Here is a 6,629-nt window from a genome sequence, read left to right as displayed (position 1 = left end):
GACATATTTACCTCAGACAGAAAACCAAACCATATGTCTCCAGGAACGAGTCGCAAACGAGTATTTTATATTGTTTTGCATCCTTTAAAGCTTATTTCAATGCTATTATACAATCAAGAGCAAGGACATTTTTAAGTGTACGAAAAAAGAAAGGTCAACAACACCAAGGTGAGTAAAAAAACTGAATTTTAATTTTTTTTCAAAAAATTACTAACAACTGACCCATGAAGAGACACTCCATAAATACGCAATCATTCATCTTTTTAATGATATCCAATCACATAAAGTGATGTAGAAATGTATTTCAAATCCACAGCTAGTCACAAAACTTGTCTTATAAACTGGAGGAAAACATTCTACATTATGTTCAAGATCTTTTAATATTGGTTGTTGTTGCTGTTCTTGTCATTGAATGGGAAAAAAATACTAATTTTATTTAAAAATCTTTTAGATCTGCCCAATTCACTGTCCAAAACCAATTAAGCACTGTTTGACACCAGCAACTGCAGGGTGAGTAAAAATTATTTTTTATTTGTATTTATTTATTTTTTGTGTTAACTATCTCTAGTTAAATTATGCTTAATCCAGATAAGAACTGATCCATGAAAAGACACTCAATAAATACATCATTCATCTTTTAATTGAAATCAGTTGACAGAATTACATGTAGTAACTTAATAGAAATTGACAGCTAGTCACAAAACTTGTCTTAAACTGGTGGAAAACATAAGTAAATTCTTTATTATGTTCAAGATCTTTTAATATTGATAGTTGTTGCTGTTCTTGTTGTTGTCCATTAAATAATATGAATGGAAAAAATAATAATTTTATTTAAAACATCTGTCTTTTAGGTCTGCCCAGTTCATTCTGTCCAAGACTACTTAAGCACTGTTTGACACCAGCAACATCAGGGTGAGTAAAAATGACTGAACTTTTATTTTTTTGAGTTAACTATCTCTAGTTAAATTATACTTAATACAGGTAAGAACTGACTCCTGAAGAGACACTCAATAAGTGTCAGTGTGTTTATGATCTTTTAATATGAGATAAAATTGCTGTTTTTGCTGTCCTCCATTAAAAATGCCACTAAATTGGACAGAAATACCCCTGCACAAACAAATGAAATCTATTACGTTTGTTGCTAACAAAGTGAAAATTAATAGACAGTGTCGATTGTGGCATTAAATTAAGATCTGAGATTTCATTTTAGGCATTTTAAAGTGTTGCGCATTTTAACCAATCACACACAATTCTGTTGAGGTTAGGAATGCAATGGCCAATCAAAAGTGTTCCAATGATTCAGCGCTGAAACTCATCATCTTTAAGTGCGCACACGTTCTCTGACTGAATTCCGGACTCTTGCGAATTCTCTCATCATAAACAACAAAGTGCAGATGTACGTACAATGTAAGTAAGAGATTAATTTCACAGTGCACACAGCTTCAATGATTATAACGATAGTTGTTGTTTTTTTTGAGAGTGCTTAAACTCACAATAGATCACAGTTAGTGATGATGTCACTATACCTATAATTTATTCACTGTTTGAATAACCGTGGAAAGGAAACGTAATATAATTATCAATTTCTAATGTTTTTATTAAATTGTAATCATGTTAAATACAAATTCAGTCCCATTAAACATATTTTATTAGCCTTTGACACCCATGTCTGGTTCTTGCCTAAACGGGTTTATTATGTTTAATACATTTGGCTGCTTTTAAAAAGATTCGTAAAAAGATTGTGGAATACTTTAAAAACAACATTCCTCAATGTCAAATTGCAAAGGTTTTGCAAATCTCATCATCTACAGTGCATAACATCATCAAAAGATTCAGAGAAACTGGAGAAATCTCTGTGCGTAAGGGACAAGGCCGAAGACCTTTGTTGGAAGCCTGTGGTCTTCGGGCCCTCAGACGACTCTGCATCACTCATCGGCATGATTCTGTCATTGACATTACTAAATGGGCCCAGGAATACTTCCAGAAACCACTGTCAGTGAACACAATCCGCTGTGCCATCTGCAGATGCCAATTAAAGCTCTATCATGCAAAAAGGAAGCCATATGTGAACATGGTCAAGTCGTGTCCTGTGGGCCAAGGCTCATTTAAAATGGACTGTTTCAAAGTGTTCTATAGTCAGACGAGTCCAAATTTGACAGTCTTGTTGGAAATCACGGATGCTATGTCCTCCGGGCTAAAGAGGAGGGAGACCTTCCAGCGTGTTATCAGCGTTCAGTTCAAAAGCCAGCATCTCTGATGGTATGGGGGTGCATAAGTGCATACGGTATGGGCAGCTTGCATGTTTTGGAAGGCACTATGAATGCTGAAAGGTATATAAAGGTTTTAGAGCATAGAACATATGCTCCCCTCCAGACGACGTCTATTTCAGGGAAGACCTTGTTTAGCAGGACAATGCAAAACCACATACTTCGGCTGTTACAACATCATGGCTTCGTAGTAGAAGAGTCCGGGTGCTTGGCCTGCCTGCAGTCCAGATCTTTCACCTATAGAGAACATTTGGCGCATCATTAAGACGACCACGCACACTAAAACTCCAGAAACTCAAAACCTCGATGCCCAGACGTCTTCAAACTGAAGAGGAGATGCTACACCATGGTAAACATACCCCCGTCCCAACTATTTTGAGACCTGCAGCAGCAAAAAATTGATGTTATCTATGTTCTATTGTGAATAAAATATTGGCTTGGATTTGAAATTCTTTTAGTTTTCATTTTATTCAAATTTAAAAAATGTCCCAACATTTCCGGAATTCAGGTTGTAAAAGTTGTAAAGTTAGTTTTTAGAGTTGATAATATTTATAGATATAACACCCGTTTCTCACCGCAAACGTGAGTGGCACAGCACTGAAGCAGTGCGTGCCCATTGTGCATTTACACTGGCAGAGTTTGTCGCGCGCAGCTGAACCACGGCGTGTATACTGCAAAACAGACAGAGTATTGTCATGTCTCTCTTTGACATGTGCTTTGATGTATGATATGGCCAGCATACTCTGCTGCGATGCGACCGTGTCCCCCTCACATCTGTCCCACACACATATGTAAATAACTTGCTGTATATAAGTAGTTTACATGATAAAAAGTCATCTTAAAGTTAATAAATGCCTCTAGTTTTATTAATTTAACAGACCTTTGAAGTTTGGGCAAAGTTTGGGTTTTTGTTTACTTTATTTTTTCATATGGTGATTGTGAAACACGAAACACCTCGCTTACATGATTTTATGGTGACATTTGTTATTTTTCATGTTAATCCGGTCAATATTGATCAAGAACATTACACTGTGGCTTTAATTCAGCGTAAGCGGCGCAGTAAAAATAGACTCAGCACCAAAATGATCGCGGCACTGCTGCTCACGTGATGCTCCTGCTTGATGCTCACATGCTGCTCCTGCTTCCAGTGTGAATGCACTCATTTGTTAACATGTACGCTGAAAAAAATACATGCTGCTCACGTTTGTGCTGTGAAACGGGCGTAAAACATTTAAAAATCTAAGCTCATATGTAGTCATGTTTAAAGCTATTGATTCTAAAACTTATTTATATTGCATATATATTGCATCTATACGTTTATATTAATTTAAAATAAAAGCTTAATAATTACTATTAAATAAAGCTAACTTGTGTAATGGATTAAGGGTAAAATAATTATATAAATCATATAAAATAATTATACAAATAATCATCTCTAAAAATATTATCTTTAAAAATGTTTTACTATGTGGCATCCTTTAATTTGGAGTAAAAGAAACTGGGGGAGTGGCTTTATTGCATCGGAGATGTGCCACTTTGCTTGAAGCTGATTGGTGAGATTTCAGTTTGAGATCTCTAAACCAGAACATAACCTTCCCTGGAGCAGGTTAGCTGTGGAGCGTGAACACAGTTAAAAGCCAAGCCACTTTCATACCTAAAACCCAGAGTTGGCGCATACTAAACCGAAACTTACTTGGCTAGAGAGCTAAACTGGCTTCATGGTACAGGTCCCTGGTGTGAGTTGGAGCTGGTTGGAATTAAACTCTGCAGAGCTTTGGCCCGCCAGAAACTGAGTTTGAGACCACTGCCCTAACCCTAACCAGTCCAGTAGTAAACAGATTTGTTTTAATAATGTCACAATAATCACTCTGAACCACAATAATCATTCATTGTTTTGATTGAAGTGCTTACCAACCACTAAACCTCACACTACTGTATACTGACCAAAACCTGTCGCATACATTCCAGTTGGACACATTTCTTTCTGACCCCACGAGCCCCATCGCATCCCGTTATGGACGTCAGCAAAGATCTGAAAGGTCTGCTGATGGTTCGCTTTACCAAAACTCTTTACCAAACACCAATGGCTTGTACATATGGGTACAGTCATTTTAGACACTTCCAAAACTGTTGCAACAGAGATGGAAATACAATTTTTAAATACATAAATTGTGTTTCCATCTTTGTTGCCACAGTTTTGGAAGTGCCTTTTTCTGTTCTAAAGAAGGGGGTGTCCCAATACGTTTGTCCAAATAGTGTATGTACAAGTCATTCAAAAGCACCAAAAGTTGGTTAAATGACCATGATGTTGGTGTGCTTGACTGGCCAGCAAACTCACCAGCTATTAATGTTCTGCACTTCTGTTTTGAGCTGTGTGCTCAAGCATATAATGGCAGGTTTTTAACCAATGGGCTTTAACTCATTTATCTCATATAGAATACCCTTATTTATTTATACAACGTAACATTAACATCTGCACAAAATGCCCTGAATACATGAATGTGACTGCGTGGCTCTGAATGAACTGCTTTTGTGGACGCCTTCTTCACACAACAGCGTGCAGAAACACAGCAACTAAACTCTAAAAATTCACAGTGTTTTATTATAATAGTGTTCTCATTATAGTGTTATGTGTATATGACAGTCCCAGTCATAGTCATTAATATTATGCATTGTTGTGTGCCCTGCTGACGCTGCGCGCTGAAGAGATAATCACCGTAGTACTACAAGCGCTTTACTGCAGCGTAACTCAACCAAATGCATCGTATATGAGATAAATAATATATACATGATATATACTATATATATAAACCAGCTGAAATGTTTTGAAATCACTTGTACCCTACCTGATTGAAAAAATCCAGTCTTTCACTCTGCCTGTGTCAGTTTGAGTCTTGCTAAAGATTTAAATCCATGCCTCCAAGTGAAACTTAAATCTATAGGGGTGGTTGGATTTATTCACGCACGTTAAAATATTTATTTAAAGCTTCTTTCTTTTCAGATTCTTATTTACAGTATTATCATAATAGGCTGTATATTAACTTATTCGGGGGAAACCGGTAGTTCTATGTGAAATCAGACATTTGAGCACCCCCATATAGACAAAATGGTATGATCATAAGACCCTGCGAATATTTGACTGTGAGATTAGGAGTCGAATCAGGCTCCTCCTATCGAAGCATTGAATCGTCGACTGTTCGGGGTCACCCCTAATATATATATACACTCTAAAAAATGCTGGGTTACAACCTAGTGCTGGGTAAATATTGGACAGAACACATGCTGGGTTGTTTTCAACCAACAGTTGGGTTAAATGTTTAACCCAACCATCTGACAACTCAATTGCTGGGTTCGTCCATATTTTACACAGCGCTGGGTTGTATTTAACCTAGCGTTTTTTAGAGTGTATGTATATATGTATATACATATACATATATATATATATATATATATATTATAAAATTAAAAACATTTCTTTTAAATGTATAGTACAGTAATGAGACAGCAACACACGATAGTTATGAGTCCTATCTATTATATGTTGCTGCCTCCATTACTGTGCTATACATTAGATTATTAATAGCCTTTCATGTTCTGTCCTATCATAGGACAGAACAAGAAAGGCTATTAATAATCTTTCATTTCGCAAAAGTACGCATAGTGTATTAAATCTGTGTGATTTAATTTCATTTTTAAATTTCAGTTTCTGTGCGCTCTTGCTGAGAGTTTAATCCTCTTGACTGTCGTAACTGAATGCTGAATGAAGGATGACAGACAGACGCAGCGGAGAGAAGAGTTTACATCAACTTGACTGAAACATTCATCTGTACCTCACATTAAACTATTGAACTGCTTTAGAACACTTGAAATATAGAGCACCAAAACTTTATGGTGCTTTATTATGATTTGGTGCCTTTTGTGGGGCTTAACAATAACACAGAATAATATACGCACAATATCGGATTTGGATTGGTCTCGTTTGACCGATACCCGATCCGGCACAAAATGCCAGTATCGGAGCTGATACCGATACTGAGTATCGGATTGATGCATCCCTACATTGAATGCAATGTAAATCACTTGTATAGAAGCATCTGTCGAATATACTAATGTAATGAAACATCTGATGTAAGGTGTTACAAAATAGGATGTGACACTACAAGGTGCTTCATAGAAAGAAACTTTAACACTGATATTTGGTGCCAGATCAGGAGTCTCCAGCTAAAAAATTAAAGATTAAATGAAAATGAACTCAAATTAATATTTCATGTCTATTTATTAACTTTTTGGCAAGTAGCTGTGTAATAAGTGAGAGGATGTCTATCAAACTTATGTTATGACCAGCTGACTGCACATTAAACT

At 36.3% G+C, this 6,629-nt stretch overlaps 1 long non-coding RNA gene across 2 annotated transcripts; it reads left to right on the top strand.

The window, feature by feature from the left end:
- Window positions 1-6,482, top strand: LOC131528998 (uncharacterized). 2 transcript variants are annotated; one of them, XR_009267969.1, is made up of 4 exons: window positions 1-168; window positions 452-510; window positions 852-912; window positions 5,971-6,482. It is a non-coding gene; the product is annotated as an uncharacterized LOC131528998 (long non-coding RNA). The 2 variants fall into 2 exon arrangements; XR_009267970.1 differs by lacking the exon at window positions 5,971-6,482 and adding an exon at window positions 1,266-1,401.
- Window positions 6,483-6,629: the final 147 nt, after the last annotated feature.

The sequence above is a fragment of the Onychostoma macrolepis genome, chromosome 21 (assembly GCF_012432095.1).
Source record: "Onychostoma macrolepis isolate SWU-2019 chromosome 21, ASM1243209v1, whole genome shotgun sequence".
NCBI lineage: Eukaryota > Metazoa > Chordata > Actinopteri > Cypriniformes > Cyprinidae > Onychostoma > Onychostoma macrolepis.
Note: the sequence above shows the minus strand (reverse complement) of the source record. Positions and strands in the feature narration are given on the sequence as shown.